General features: G+C 45.7%; 1 protein-coding gene across 7 annotated transcripts in view; it reads right to left on the bottom strand.

Annotated features, from left to right (window-relative positions):
* LOC122717725 (protein shank) overlaps positions 1-15234 on the bottom strand; it is a 116802-nt gene extending 101568 nt beyond the window's left edge. For 2 of the 7 annotated variants that reach the window (XM_043942065.1, XM_043942075.1), the window contains exon 1: positions 14937-15234. The gene's annotated coding sequence lies outside the window, so the exon portion shown is untranslated. The remainder of the gene's footprint in view (positions 1-14936) is intronic. The other 5 variants (XM_043942095.1, XM_043942104.1, XM_043942086.1 and 2 more) reach the window with 4 other exon arrangements.
* Between the last annotated feature and the right edge of the window lie 297 nt (positions 15235-15531).

The raw sequence follows: 15531 nt of genomic DNA, 5'->3' as shown, positions 1-15531 counted from the left end.
GCGTACACCGAACGTACTCGAACCGTAAGAACCGAACCAACAAACCCGTAGCACGAGCATCGCTCGCACTCTGGTCATCCTCCGTTTTTTTTTTTCTTTCGTTTTCTCTTTCCGTTCATTTCCCTTTTACGATCTTACGTTTCTACGATTCTTTTCTCTCGTCCAGGTTTGTGAACAGGTTTCGTTCCAGCAAAGTCGCGCGATTCGAGTCACGATTCCCCTTGGCTTCGCGTTTGTCCATCCATTCGTCGCGCGCATACCTATATATATATATATATATATACCCGTGTATTTTTCCCGTCTCGCGATAGAGAAGTTTGCTCGCTTCCACGTTAAAACGTGATTGTTCAACGTAGTTCGAAAGTGTGGAAAGCGAAGTATGGTAACCGAGGCCATTAAAGAATTAATTCTCTGTTCGTGATACCGCCTTCCATCAAAGGTATTTAAAGTTGAATCGATCGGTTTAAATTCTCGCGGATCGATCGACCGTTACGCCGCGAAGGGATCTATTTTCGCGTTAATTAACGGCATCCAAGTTATCCGGCTGGCGAGTCGTCGGCCATTATAACGGGCGATCGTTTTAACGGTTTTAACGCTTAGAATTTTTAGAATCGATCGGAGCCATTTTCCATGTGCTGCCATCTCGCGAGAATAAATTAGAAAACTTTAATTAACCCAAATCGCAACGAAACGGAACGAATTTCAATTTGAACGGATATGCAACGCTCCATTTTCCTCGCTCAATTCCTTCCATTCCATCGCGGAACATTCGCGTCACTTCGCTACGATCCTTAATACCTTCCAACTTATCGACCGTTCTTTCGCAGTCCAATATCCCAGAAACACGCTTCTTTCTTATATCCAACTTTATATAATTCGATAAACGGCGCAAAAACAATCGGGCTAAGAGGACGAACGTTTTTTTCGATCACCGGCCTCGTCATCGTCCATATTCCTCGGGTTACCATCCATCCAGGCTTCGAATCCAATTTCGTATCATTCGAGCCGTGATCCTCCAGTCTAAGTAACGATAGTAACCAGTTTAGGCCCACCCTATTTCGTCTCGAGTCCTCGAACGGATTAATCTTGATCGGCGATATCCGGGATCCGTGCCGACATCCTGTAAATGAAATTTCTTCCGGCATAACCCAATTTCGCGCGGATCGATCGGAAATGGAAGTCGAGACCGAGTTTGCGACAGACACCTTGTATATGGTTCGCAGAGCGTGGAATCGCGTCACAGAGAAGTTCGGTTGGCCGATGCACGCAGACTATGGAAAGAAACGTATACATTTATATTATATATATATATGTATATATATATATATGTATGTATATATANTATATATATATATATATATATATATATATATATGTATATATATATATATATGTATAACAGAGGCTAGAAGCACGTAAGACGAGTGCAGCTCTTCTAACGGTAATTCCTTTAGACCAGTACCGCAACTTGTGCAACCCAGAAGAGTCGATGCTTCTGCTGCCGCTGTTTCTTCTGTTACCGAACGCTACGACCGACCGGCTATCTCGAGAAACGAGCCAATCATCCGTCCGCCGCTTCTTTCCTCTCGCTCCCTTTTCCTTTCTTCTTCTTTCTCTCTTTTCCCTCGACTACGAGAGAGTTCGTTCCGATGCGGCGACCGAGAGAGGGAATCTCGCACGAGGGGGCAAGGGACTGCGGCCAGGAGATGTCGACCAGGAAAAGTAACAGTAACCTTCTCGTCCCGTGCTGCTACCGTGAACTTGCTCGACCTCCTTGCAATTACCTTGCGATCCTTGACGCTTCGATCGTGCATCCCTGCACCACGTTAATTATTGCCTCCTTCGCTTCCTTCTTCTCCAATAGACTCTTCTCTCTGTTCCAACCGGCCGAAAATATTTGACGAGGGAGAGATGTCGCGATCACAGATTCGAAAACGACACGTTCATCGCTCTTTTCTTTTTCCACGAGCGTTTACATTTAGATCGTTTGGCCGACGACCAAAGCTCGCGGTGACGGCTCTCATAGGCGTTAGACAAAAGTACCGGGCTCGATCGAGAATACACGCAGTGTCGGGTTACAGCGACTCTCGAGTTCCACCGTTCCGTCCTTCGATCACGCGGAATTATTGGTATCCATGCTCATTTCGCCTAACCGTCCAATCGTCTTTTTTGTCCCTCTCGCGGCAAAAAGAGCAAACTTACGTACGCGTGGATAACGGTCATCTACGAGCAAATTCTACTGACTTTTTTCCCAACTATGACTTTCAAGAATCCGTGGTTCGTTCCTCGTCCGTAATTGGCCGAGTAGAACGACGAATGGGGAATCATCCGTTTAAGGCGTGCAAATTAATTCCAAAGATTTATACTATTAGTTTCGAATTAAACTCTTTAGCAGGATAGAAATATAATAATAGGAAAAAAAGCAAAAGAAAATTCTTGTGGCCAGGAATCAATTTTAATCCCATGCTCGCTTCCTCGCTACATTGATACTCTGGATGCATCTGACTTGAAATATATTATTCGTGCGCCAGACTCCATAATAGATGGAATTGTTTGTTTCGCGTTTTCCTCTACTCGGATCGAGCCATCCGTCGACACTCGCCATTACCATCAAAGAGAGAAAGAGAGAGAGAGAGGGAGAGCTCAAACTCGCAGGAACATTTTCCGCTTCCATCGCGTCGTAGATTTCACGTTTATCTCGAAACTAGTTTTCCGATTTCCTGTCGCTCTCGAAACGAGTCAACGCTCCTCCTCGTTTATTCAATAATTTACGCGAAAGTGGAGGAGGAAACGTTCCAATTTTAAATACTTTGGACGAAGAAGGATCGAACTATATACGTTTCGAACGGGGGCTTCGTTCAAAGGCAATCGCGTCGAGAAAGTTCAACGACGATACGGCCAATTGGCAATTGCATCGTCTGATAACATAATGGACGGAATGGACGGACGGATGCGTGCACGCATTTGTCGCATCTACGCGGTGCGTTTCGCTCTGGTTATAAGTGGTGAATGGACGTGGTGGCATGGCGTTTCACTGGCGTACAGCTCTTGGTCGAATCAGTAGTAGGAAGAGAGATGGGGATTAAATTATGGAGCGGCTCAATGGACGGAATAAAATGCGTTAAATAGGTTCGAGCTGGCTGTTACTCGCGGAGGTGTCTCTATCTTTCTTCGTTCCTTCGAGGATTTGTCAAGGGTTTATCAATCGTATTCAAGCGCGCAGAATTCCGATTCGTTTCGTTTCGAGCAAAATATTCTCTGAAGATTATAGAACGAAGCGTTACGATCAGCTCTGATCGAAACATGTTTGAGAAGAGACCAGTCTTGACTTTGGATCGATCGAGTGTTTCGTTCTAATTAATTATAGTATATATTAAGAAATATTAAAGAAATACGCGAATGTATCGATTTAAACTATCGTATTCGTTCCAACAATTTATACTGAATTTAAAAATATTATTTTCGATCAGAATTTCGGAATAATTATCGCGTATTAATAATAACAATATTATATACGCTATATCGAAGAAACGTTGCCGTTTTAGCTTTGAAACGAAGCGAATCGAAACGCTCCGTGCTCGAACGTATAACACAAACCATTAATCGCTTCCTTCAGATACATGGAACGATGCGATAATTTATATCTTTCGTGAAAATCCGACGATCGATTCTTATCCTTAACCTTGAAAACTCGCGCGTATTTACACGCTCTTCCATTTATCGTACACGTATAATATAATAAAAAGAAACATCGAACAAATAAATTTTCTAATCTGATCGACTCGCTCGACATATTTTTCCTCGATTATCAATTTCCCCGAAGTGCGAATTGCAAAACTTGCAATGTTTAAAATAACGACATTGGCAGGCCGCGTGTTCTAATTAATTCGAGGAATTTGTGTGTCGGTGAAAACGTACCTGTATCGCAATTTTACTCACCCGTGTCACGACTTCACGCTCGATGGAAAGTTTTGGCTCGTAGCTCGTGTTTCGTGCGATCTCGTTTACGTTTTACAATTGAGCGCAGCGCGGCTCGATGAACGAGGGAGCGCGCATCATCATCGGAATTATTACAGCTTCCGGTGCTGTTAAGCGAATCTATAGGGTACATTGTCGCGGAAGCTGTAACTCCACGTTGCGTCATCGTCGCGCTGCATGCGTCCACACCAAACCTGCCACGTAGTAAACCCTGCCTCCGCGTCCAACCGCCGATTCCCACCGATTACTCTCTCTCTCTCTCTCTCTCTCTCTCTCTCTCTCTCTCTCTCTCTCTCTCTCTCTCCCCCATCGAAAACAAAAAATGCTGTTTACAGGACCGTGCTGAATTTCGTTTCGAGTCCAGTGAAGATTGAGTATTGATGGGAAAAGAAGAAGAGAAAAAAGGAAAATAAGAGAAGGAGAATCTCGAAAACGGCGAATCGAAGAGGAGAGAGAGGCGGACCCTTGTCCCTGTTCTCGATACGGAAATCGCAACGACGACGACGACGACGAGGAGGATCTCGCGTCTGGAGCGGAAATTATCGAAAATTCGAAGGAATCCCGGAGCGGGGCGCGGATTCGCGGAGCTGCCAATTTGGCAGCAGCGCGCTCGGGGCGATAAATCAGGGTTTAACCGAGGCGTTTGACTACCTGGGCCGACCGTGTGTATATCCGCGTTCCTCCCAGCAACGCTCTGCGGTCCGCCGTTGTCACGGCCCGCCAAACGAAAAAACGTCAATTTATTCCGGCGTTCCTCGCCCGCCGGTAATAACCGTGCAGGAAGTTGACGGGTCGTTTTTGGCCCGACGATGGACGACTACGCTTAGCGGTATCCCGCCTCGAACGCGGAGACGTAATACCCTCTCTCTCCTCTTTTTGCCCATATCGAGGTGGGAATTTCAATCAACTCCCACGAGGAGGAGATCCGGAAAAGAAACCACGGCCAGGCCGTGCGAGAATGCGAGCGAGTGGAGCAAAGCTCGACGAGGGGGGGAGAGGAGAATATTTTAGGTAAACTCTTCCGAAACTGTGCGGAGCAACGCATTGAAGGAGGAGAGGGGATTCGTTTTCGAAGTTGGTCGTTGCAAGAAGAGCGACAGTAGAATGGGAGGGGGGATACCCACCCAGGATCGATGATCATGGAGGACCACGATTGTTCCTCCGCGTGGATCCTTTTTATACGATACAATGCCCCAATGTGGTCGGGAATAAAGAATATTTCCAAAGAGCTGGCCTTTCCCTCGTTAAAAACCAAGTTTTTGCTTCGGTTGACAATTAATATAAGATGATGATAAAAGACGATGGGATCGAGAGAGAATCGCGTCTTCGGTTGAAAAGAAGGAAGGGGAATGGAGCGTGGGACGAGGTAAAAAAGGGAGAGGGGGAAAGTGGCGAAGGTGGCGCCACTATTAACGAGCCATCGAGGCGGCCAAGAGGCGCGATTAATTTCCCACGGCTTCTCGCGTTACGTTCAATTAACATAATCCGCCCGCGGGAGGGAAGATCGAACACCGCCCTCCTGAAGCCTCTCTCTCTCTCTCTCTCTCTCTCTCTCTCTCTCTCTCTCTCTCTCTCTCTCTCTATTAAAATTATAAAAACAAAGGAAAAAAGGGGAGATTTAATTTAAAAACGGATCTTTCAATAAAAAAAATACTTTCGAACGAAATTTCGAATAGAACGCTAATATTTACATTTCAATTAGGGAGAGATGAATTTTTCTCGGTCGTGCATCGTCGTGAAAGTGCGGGGGTATATGTACCGTGAAGGATTCATTTCGTGTCTGGGGAAGAAAAAGAGGGGAGGGGGAAAAAGAAGAAAGGAGGAGAGAAGGAAAAGAAGAAACGACGACGACGACAACAGCAGCAGCAGCAACAAAGCGGACGAAGGCTCGCGCAGTTTCAATGGAAGTTGGAGCGCGAGCCGTGAAAGGCAAATGCGCTCGACGAGCGGCCACGAGAGGGAAAGGGGAGAAGAAGGCAGGCATCTTTCTCCTTTCCACCGATCGGCCCCGACCGTTTCGCCTAGAACGAACTAGTTCCGCTCTCGTACGTACACCGAGTCCTACATACACCGATGCGGCGAGGGCCGTGTGTCGCACGCGTGAACGAAACCGGTCCCACCTACGCGAGGCGAGGGTTGCTCGCAAGGAGGCCGGATCTGCCGGACGCGGATAGAAACCGAAAATATTCTAATTAACCGAAATCCATAGAGGCGATCGAACAACCCTCCTTAAATGTCCTCTTTCTCTCTCTCTCTCTCTCTCTCCTCTGTTTCGATCACTGTCAAATCTCGAGGAGGGGAGCTTCCTCTAAATCCCGAGTATATCGTGGAATACGGTGATTAACGGAAATCGATGACACGCGTCGCTCTCTTAACGAACGAGACTCTTCGTTCGTGCAATGCATAACTCGACCATAAAACTCGTAAAACTCGGTATTATTTTACTAATTTTACTAGTATGATCTTGGTATATAATACTTTTTTATAGAAAATAGCAAGGTGCATTTAATTCGTATATTGAAAAATAATTTCATTTAAAAGAATAAAGTTAGAAGTTGCAAAGTCACTTATAAATTTGATTTCTTTATGTATTTATCTATTATCTAAAAATTAATAATATAATAATTTTTTTACAATAACCCCTTAAAACTTTCATCTGAAACATTTCTTAATAATAGAAAAAACAAACAAAGTATTTCATAAATTATGCGAGATACCTTACACATTTTTATAAATCGTTAATAGTTCTTTATAGTTTCTTTCTTAATTCCTTAGAATTAAAATGTCCAAAAATGATTAATTCTTGATATATAAGGAAAAGAATTAAAAAAAAAAAAATAAAAAGTATAAATATGTTAAATTCCAGAATTATATTATCTTAATATAAAAACGTAAAATTGAATAAAAATTTGCGGAAATTCTTGAAAAAATTTCGTGCATCATCTCTTGTCCAATTATATTTTCCCAAAATTATTTAAATAAAAAATTTTTCTAGTTCTGTATCAGGGGAATATAATTCGATGAGATGACACATCAAATTTTCTCAAACCGGTACAAACTTTCTCCCCTGCGAGAGAAGAATCGAAACGATCTTATTATCAACAATTATAAAATCGTTCCACAATTCTTCCATTCTCTGCTTCCTCCAGCTGATAGAAATGGACCTCGTTCGAGGGAACGAGGAGGGAAAACTGGGCCGCGGAATGCGGTACGCCGATATTCCAACGAGTCGCCTATTCCCTCCCTCCCCCCTCCCTTCCTCCGCGTCTCGACTCGTATCGAGACTCTATATCCTTCGACTCGAACTATCGAACGCTTCGATCGAAGTTTTGCGGGGAGCGAATTGAAATTTGGCCCCGCCGAAACTTGGACGCCCGCGCGTCCGCAGCGCGGCGCGTTAACCGTAGCCGAAGATTTATCGATCGATCGAGGAGTTGGAGTAACTCCGGCAGCTCTCCTCGAGGGAGGAGGATCCCTTCTCTCCTCCCTGCCTCCACCGCGAATTTCCATTTAAACTGTCTCCCGTTTAATTGTTGTCTCCACTCTCCTGCGAGCGAGAGAGAGAGAGAGAGAGAGAGAGAGAGAGAGAGAGAGAGAGAGAGAGAGAGAACGTGGAAAAACTGAGAGAGAAAGAATGAATTGTTTCGAAGAGCCGAGGAATCGAGACGAAGGCGATATAACGCTCTTGGATCCGTAAGATTAGGAGGAGAAGTGGAAGGCGTTGTTTAATCTGGTTAAGGGAGAGGGGGGAGGGGGAGGGGGAAGGCGGGGACGGGGATCGAGGGCAGTGATTTATTCAGGGTTATTGTCCCGCGCGGGGTTTTTGTCCGGTGCAAAAGGCTTGGCGTATGCCCGGGGAGGGGGAGGGGGAGGGGGAGGCCACCGAAGCCGCATCCGAAACGGCAACAGCTTGGACCGGTGGACGACGGCTTTTTCTACGTACGTGCGCGGCCGGCCGGCCGGCACACGGGTGCATTGACATCGCCGTATCGACGTAATTCCCGATGCAACGCTTCCGTATCGGTCTTACGTTTTTATTATACCTTACCGACAACTCGTTACGCCAGTCGCCCTCTCTCTCCTCCTGTTTATAAGATACACTGCATACTGGGTGTCGTTCCTGGGATCGATACCTTAGAACACATGTTTCCATCAATACCTTTCATTTTCCATTAATCAACGAAAACGAATCAACGATTTATACGGATAATCCTAAATGACCGAGGAGGGAAGAGAGAGAGAGAGAAAGAGAGAGAGAGGGTGCGAGGGAAGGAGAGGAATCGGATCTTTGGTTGGCGTTAATCGATCGAAACTTTGAACGGGGATTAGAGGGTTGCCGGTGTTGCCGCGTCGTTCATTTTCGTGCCGTGTGTATGCGTGCGTGTGTAAGTGCTTCCCCCTCGCGAGCCGAGAAATTGATGGCCATCCGACTTCCGCGAGACGCGGGACACGATTGACCGGTATCGACGTCCCGTCGTCCCGTCGTCTCGTCGTTTCTTCCAATGGTAACTTCGGTAATTTTCGCCGCCGCGAAAAGGAACGATTATTCGACGGAGGGAGGGGGGGAAAGAAAAATAGACAAACTAGCCAACTTTCTCTTCCATCCTGTATATTAATTTCCTATCCAAGGATCGACGAATTACGAATCGACGAGAGAGAGAGAGAGAGAGGGATGGTGATATAAATAATATTTTGCCTTCGTTTCGAAGGTAGGGTAAAACAAACGAGGAAGAAGAAGAATTAGGGTCGAGCCTCCTCTTCACCCATTTCGCGATATTTTTCTCTCTCTTTCTTAAGAGAGAGAGAGAGAGAGAGGAAGCGGAGAGTGTTAATATTTCGTGGGAGCAACGGCGAATTTCGACCCGACCCTCGATCAAAGCTGCTGCTATTTAGCAGCAGGGGTGGAACAGCGGTTGGTTGGTTGGTTTACGGAAAGGGGAGGAGGGGTTGGAAACGGTGCTATAAAAATGCTCGGACGTAAAGGTTGACTAGGACTGGGATCGTGTGCATCGTACGCATCATCGAGCACCCGTGAAGAGGGATTCGTGGTATATAGGGTGGAAGGGAAAACTCGGCGGGGGCGTCAAAGAGCTCGAGCATCGAGAGTTGCAAAAAAAAAAAAAAAAAAAAAAAAGGTAAAATAACTCGACGAGAGTGAACGAACGGGAAAGTACCGGAAGGGGGGAGAAAAATTTACTTCCTTTTTTTTTTTTTTACACGACCGCGGAAAACACGATGGGAGAAAAATTGCGAGGAAAATTTCGAAGGGTATCCGAAAGAAGAACAATCGCTCGAGACAAGTTCGAGAATCGAAAGATCGGAGAAAGACGAAAGAGAAATTAAAGAGAAAATTATATATCTCGAATTGCGACAGAGAGAGAAAGAGAGATAGAAAGAGATACAAGATATCCTTTCGGTATCGATCTATTTTCCTTGCATTTCCACCCTACGTTTTTCGTTGCGGGAATATGGGAAGAAAAAGGGGGGGAGAGGGAAAGCAAGGGGAGAAGCAAGGTTGTTTACGCCAACCCCGTCGCGACTGCGAAACGCAGCGGCCGTAATAAATTATCCTGTGGAAAATCGTGCAACGACCCCGATATTCCAGCATCGATATCGCAGGGGAGAGGGGAGAGGAGCGCGATTTGGCCAATTGGCGTCAGCTGGGAAAATGCTGCGTGATCGATAAACGTGGCAACGGCCAACTTTTCGTCTCCGCCGTTCGAGCGTTACATGCTCGAGTTCTATTCACTCTTATATATTCGACTGCCTTTGTACGCGTAAGCGTAAGAATTTACGATAGAAAGCGAGAACGCGCGCGTTGACATTACCGACCGAATTTCGCATCGATCGAAAGATATACATCGACACAAAGCGAGGCAAAGCGAAACGCGCGCAAAGAATAGAGAAGGAAGGAAGAAAAACGGGATGGACGGGAAGGCGCGACAGAAGCCGTAAAGCGGCGAGTGGAGTGGGGGGGGGNGGGGGGGGGAGGGAGAGAGAGGGATATATCTCGCATCGGACGGTGAAACGACGCGAGGAAAAGAAGGAACGGGACACGATAAATGTTAGGGCGAACGAAGGACGGCCAACAATGGCAATTATGCGTCGAATAGGACGCGACAAGATGCTTTCACTGGACGAACATCGGTGAATATAGAGAGATAGCATCTGGCGGCGAGGAGGATCGGGCCATTGAATGCAATAGGCTTCCGCGCTTAGGGTTCACCGCTATCGACTTTCCGCTCTTTCGCGTACGAGCGGGGCTTCGAGATCGATTTAAGCCGTTTGTCCGAGTGATACCGAAACCCGATCGATCAAAAAAAAAAAATATCCGCTTATCTTCCTTTCCCGTTATTTCTCAAACTTATTTTCTCATAAACTTCGTTCGATCCTCCATCGCATGAATTTTTGATGGCCAGTTGAAAAATATATTGGTCTACTTAAAACAAGCGTCATGATAATAAATAATAACAGCATTCTAACGGCATTCTTTTTTAAAATATTTCTGTACATGTTTCGCGTAGAAAATACACCTTTGAAATCGGGAACGGAATGCAATAGAGAATTAAATTAAAAAAAAAAAAAAAAATATTTCGCTCGCGATCGAGATCGAGGGAAAACGTCAATCAAATCAGCGTCAAATACACCAACCGGATTTTTCGACTCGGCAAATCCAATTTCGACGAGTCGTGGATGAATTATCTTGGAGCTTGGAGGGGAGGGGATAAGATAAAGATGGAGAAGGCGAAGGGCGAAGAGGCGAGAAACGCGCGGCACGAGTTCCGGCGGGCGAAGGAAACGAAAGATGGAGGCGGACGCAGGGTGGAAAATCCTGGGTGGAACGACGTCGGTGGCGTCGCCGCCGGTAGCGGCGCCTATATTGATTTTGGACCGAGGACGGGGTTGTCGGAGGGGAAGGGCCACGACGTTGCGACGTGCCGAGCCGAGCCGAGCCGAGTCGAGAGAGAGAGAAAGAGAGAGAAAGAGAGAGAGAGAGAGAGAGAGAGAGAGAGAGAGAGAGAGAGAGAGAGAGAGACGAGAGGAAATGCGCGCCGATTTGTCTTTTTCTTCTTTTTCGTGAATAGAATTCAAAATACAATTTGAGAGAGCGGACGGTTTGGCCGACCGGTGTCTGGAAAATTTCGCCGTGGAAAAATTGGAGAAAAGAATTTTTTCGTTCCGCGGCGATAGTTGCGGCCAACTTTTCTCTGCCGGTTTTAATATCGGAAGAAAACAGCTGCGTTGACCTTATTTCTTCTCCTCCTCCTCTTCCTCCTCCTCCTCCCCTCCTCGAATTCAACCACCATCCACGATCTTTCATATCGCGCTGGATTCAATTTCAAATTCCAAGCCAAGTCTCTGGGAAAAAAAAAAAAAAAAAGGAAGAAATATCCCACCTCCTTTCCACCTTTATCCACCCTTTTTTTTTTAATATCTCTATATTACGCTTTCGAGAGCTTTCTTTCTCTAAAAAAAAAAAAAAAAAGAAAAGAAAAAAAAACTATCGTTCCTTCTTTCTGTTTACTAGGCAGAGAAGCATTCGAAATGGTGCAAGCAGAGCACGCATCGACGGAACGGAGTCGATTAATTTTGAAGACGAGGGAGGGGGAGGGGAGCGGGTGCCATTCACCGTAATCCTTTGTCGCGTGTCGCTTTATTGTTTACGAGCAATTTCGTAGGACAACGACCCGCGAAAGATGTATTATGCAAACGCTACCCCGAGACAAACCCTTTTTTTCAAGGGACTCGGGGTACGGTCGAGGCGATGGAGGATGGGGGAGAGGTGTCAAAGAACTCTTTTCTTCGTCGAAATCGAGGCACGACGACGACGAGGGCTAGTACGTATTATCGTAGACGCGTGCGCGCGAGAGAGAAGCGAGAAAGAGGGAATTATTATCGATGACGCGCGTTACACGACGCGCAAAATCGAAGAGAAATATATTAGAGATAAACAGGCTCGAGAAGCTCGATAATCGAGACCGGAAGAGAGACGTGCGCGCTTATTTTTAGCTATTGACCGTGATAACCGATGCGAGCAACGAGAGCGGACAACCTGCTATAACGAAGCGTTCGATCGCCGTGAGCGTGTAATTGTCAATTTTTCCTCCCCTCCCTCCCCCCTCCTCTTCTAAGGACAACACGTTTGTTTTGACGCAAGTGATATCAAGGATGGAGGGAGCCAATCTTCCCGATCGAGAAACACCGCGAATGGAAAAATCGCGGCCGACCACAGTCGCTCCATAATTCATCGGGATCATTTCGAGACGTTTCAAAGCGGGGACGAAAGCCGAGGCTTGACCGAGAGATCGACCGACTCTAATCCGACGAATCGACGAAACGAAACTTCTTTATTGCGTCTTGTTCTCCACCTTGTTATCAACGGGCATAATTGGCCAAGATAAGGCGGCACGGTACGAGTATCCTTGAGCCGTGAAACGATAAATCATCCTAGCATAGCACGCAGCGAAGTGTTGTTCATTTGTACAAATACCGGCATCGTGTCGTCGCATTATCTCACCGTATATCTGGATTATGACATAGACCGCGAACGACAAAGCGCACCTCCTCGCATCACGGACGATACGAGCGATAATGATAAGCGCGGAAGGAAATCGCGGTTGACTCCACGCCTTTCGAGTAATTTGTAAAATCGAGCGGAGGAAACGACAGTCTCCCTTCGTTGATACCGATTCACCGAGAAACGCTCGGTTTATCTGAATTGCGCCCCATTGTTTCATTTTTTTTTTTTTCTGCCAAGCATGCGCTGCTTATCGAGTCGAGTTTGCGAGAAAAAGTCATTCGCGTGAATCATCGGTTGTGAACGGAGAGGAGGGATGTTTTTCAAAGCTGCCAATTAACCGCGACGAAATTACGGGGATCGGCATTATAAGCGTTTTCGATCGGACGACTCATCCTCGCCAATTTTCCGCGATGCTGTCAGCTGTTCGTGGTCGTCGACGGCGAGAGAGAGAGCCGCCGGGTTACATCACTGATTACCAGCGTTACGAGCACGTCTATTCGTACCGCGTGTAAAACGTCTGAAAGGTTTGCTCGTTACGCTCGACTCGTGGCCGCGAGAACCATGAACGGAAGCCAATTGATTCGTGTCAACGATATATATTTCGTTGCTTTTTCCACGTATCGCGCTTATTAGCCACGATCCACGCATCCAACCGTTCAGATCGACGATGTACGCGAGTACGCGAGCTTTGACTAATGGCCACGCGAATAATTCTCGCCCCGTCATTTCTTGCAACGTTGCGACTAGCGAATCGAAAAATTCGCAAACTCACGTGCAAATGTCTCGCGCGATTTTTTAAAATGTCTCCGGATAATCGCCGCCGAGGAGGAGGTCGAATGTCAAGCAACGAACAAACAGGAAATGAAATGGAAAAAGGATTGTTCGTGCGAAAGAAATAACGCCTCCTCCGTCAGCCTCTGATCCAGCGAGAACGCGCGACCTCCATCGTGGAAGCATAAACAGCAACGAACGGCACAAGACTCCTCTTATCTGACCGGCGAACGGAAAAATGCGCGCGGCATTTACTTTGCACCTGTATATTTCATCGAGATACTAACGAGATCGCGCTAGGGAAATCCTCTCTCGACACCCGTTACACGTCTCCCTAGCCCTTCTCTGTGAAATACGACCGCTCGTGCCGGAATTCAACAACGGATCTCGCTGAAATTCTAAATAGACACGACACCACGCTGCGCATGACTTTACCTCGAGTCGACGAACCTCTACCGTGTCTTTTACGACTATCTACGCCGAGCGAATACTCCACGATTGCGGCGTAGGTGTAGAACGAGTCTCGAGTCTCTGTGAAATTCTTTGAAACGAGCATGATTTCGCGATACGATTCGATACGCCGATTTCGTTTTAACCTCTTCCCAGAATTCTTTTATTTCGAGACGATTAGATTGTAAAACGAACAAAGATATAATATGTGTGCAACTGAAACGTGAAAAACAGAACAGGGGAAAAAAGAAGCGAATGTCCCATCGAACGCAATCAGCCTTCGACGCGTTACGTAAACAAAATAAATATTTACATGCACGAAAACCTGTTGTCAGACATATATGCAGGGGAAACGTTACACGTGCCAATATACTTCGAGAAAAGCGTGCTCTATTTGAGTTACACGCTCGCGCGACTCGTCACCGGATAGCAAAAAACATTTGTTTACCAGCGAAATATCCTTGGCCGAAAATTAGTGGATTCCAAGACGCAATTGTCGCGTGTTGACAAAATGGAGTTACGTTTTCGAGAAAATAAAATTTCGTAAAATCGAAATACATTTTGCGAAATATAATAGCGATTATTACACCACGCTTGTATCCGACTAAACTATCGACATTTTCAAGAGCTTCCATTTTGTATTAATTGATAGTCCGAATCGATGGTTAAATTTGCTAAAAAAAATTGCTGCGATAAACGAGAGCGATATTGACGCATTGACGATAGCCATTAGTAAATTCGTCAAATTTCTTTTTCATTTCGGAATAAACATTTTGATTTTCTCAATTACAAGCATTGATTAGCCAACAACATCAAATTCTATGGAAACGGAAATATCAAACAAAACACGGAAGGTCGATCTACGACGTATTAATCGCGAACGTTCGGCGCATTTCGAATCGATTGATGACTACGCTATACCACATTGTGAAATAATTACGATTGTCGATGATGAAATAATTGCGATTGTCGGTGATAGAGAAATTTATGTAATACGTCGATAAAAAAAGTCGGAATAATAGAAACACCATATAAAAAGACGTGTCGTTACGATCGTTACGAAATGCAGCAAAACTCTACGTTATCGACGCGAGTCGTTTTTTTAAATTACGAAAAACCAGAAACAATTCATTGATCGAATTCAATAGTGACGATACCTTCGTGTTTGTGTGTCACGATCGAATAATACGAGCTAGGAAAGATCAAAGATACTCACTTCTGACGAAGAAACTGACGTTTCGACGAAATTCGTTCGGGAGTGGTGAGAAATGCGCTGTTCAATTTCTTCTATCGAGTTCTTCTTCACTAGTCGATCAAGTTCGTTAACACTACTCGTCCGTTGGACGGTCACACTAGCACTTCCGTAAAAACACTTTAAAACACGAGCAACGTTAAATCGACACCCTCGTTTTCGCGCCGAGGCGCGCGTTTGACGTATATCACAAACACGAGACGACCACAAATACGTCTTACCGGCCTGAACTCACGCTCGCGACTACCCACAACCTCCAACGTCGCGATCGCAGCGCCGCATCTGGAAGCCGACCGAACCGCTTGAAATGAATTTCGTCTCGGTCGTATCGCGTTTTGTCCCCCTCGCTCTCGATTAAATTTAAATAGTGTTAATTCGTATAGATTACGGACGAATATCACAACAGTGATTAAATAAAATTAGTGATTTTCGTGGGATACTGGGATATTGGGTCAGTGATTCTAGTTACGTGCATTAAAACTACGAAAGTGAGATGAATATTTTCTTCCAAAAATCAATTTATTCGTACATGTATACGATATGTTATACGATACGTTAA

Source organism: Apis laboriosa, unplaced genomic scaffold, assembly GCF_014066325.1.
Source record: "Apis laboriosa isolate Shangri-la unplaced genomic scaffold, ASM1406632v1 scaffold11_cov152, whole genome shotgun sequence".
Taxonomy (NCBI): Eukaryota; Metazoa; Arthropoda; class Insecta; order Hymenoptera; family Apidae; genus Apis; species Apis laboriosa.
Note: the sequence above shows the minus strand (reverse complement) of the source record. Positions and strands in the feature narration are given on the sequence as shown.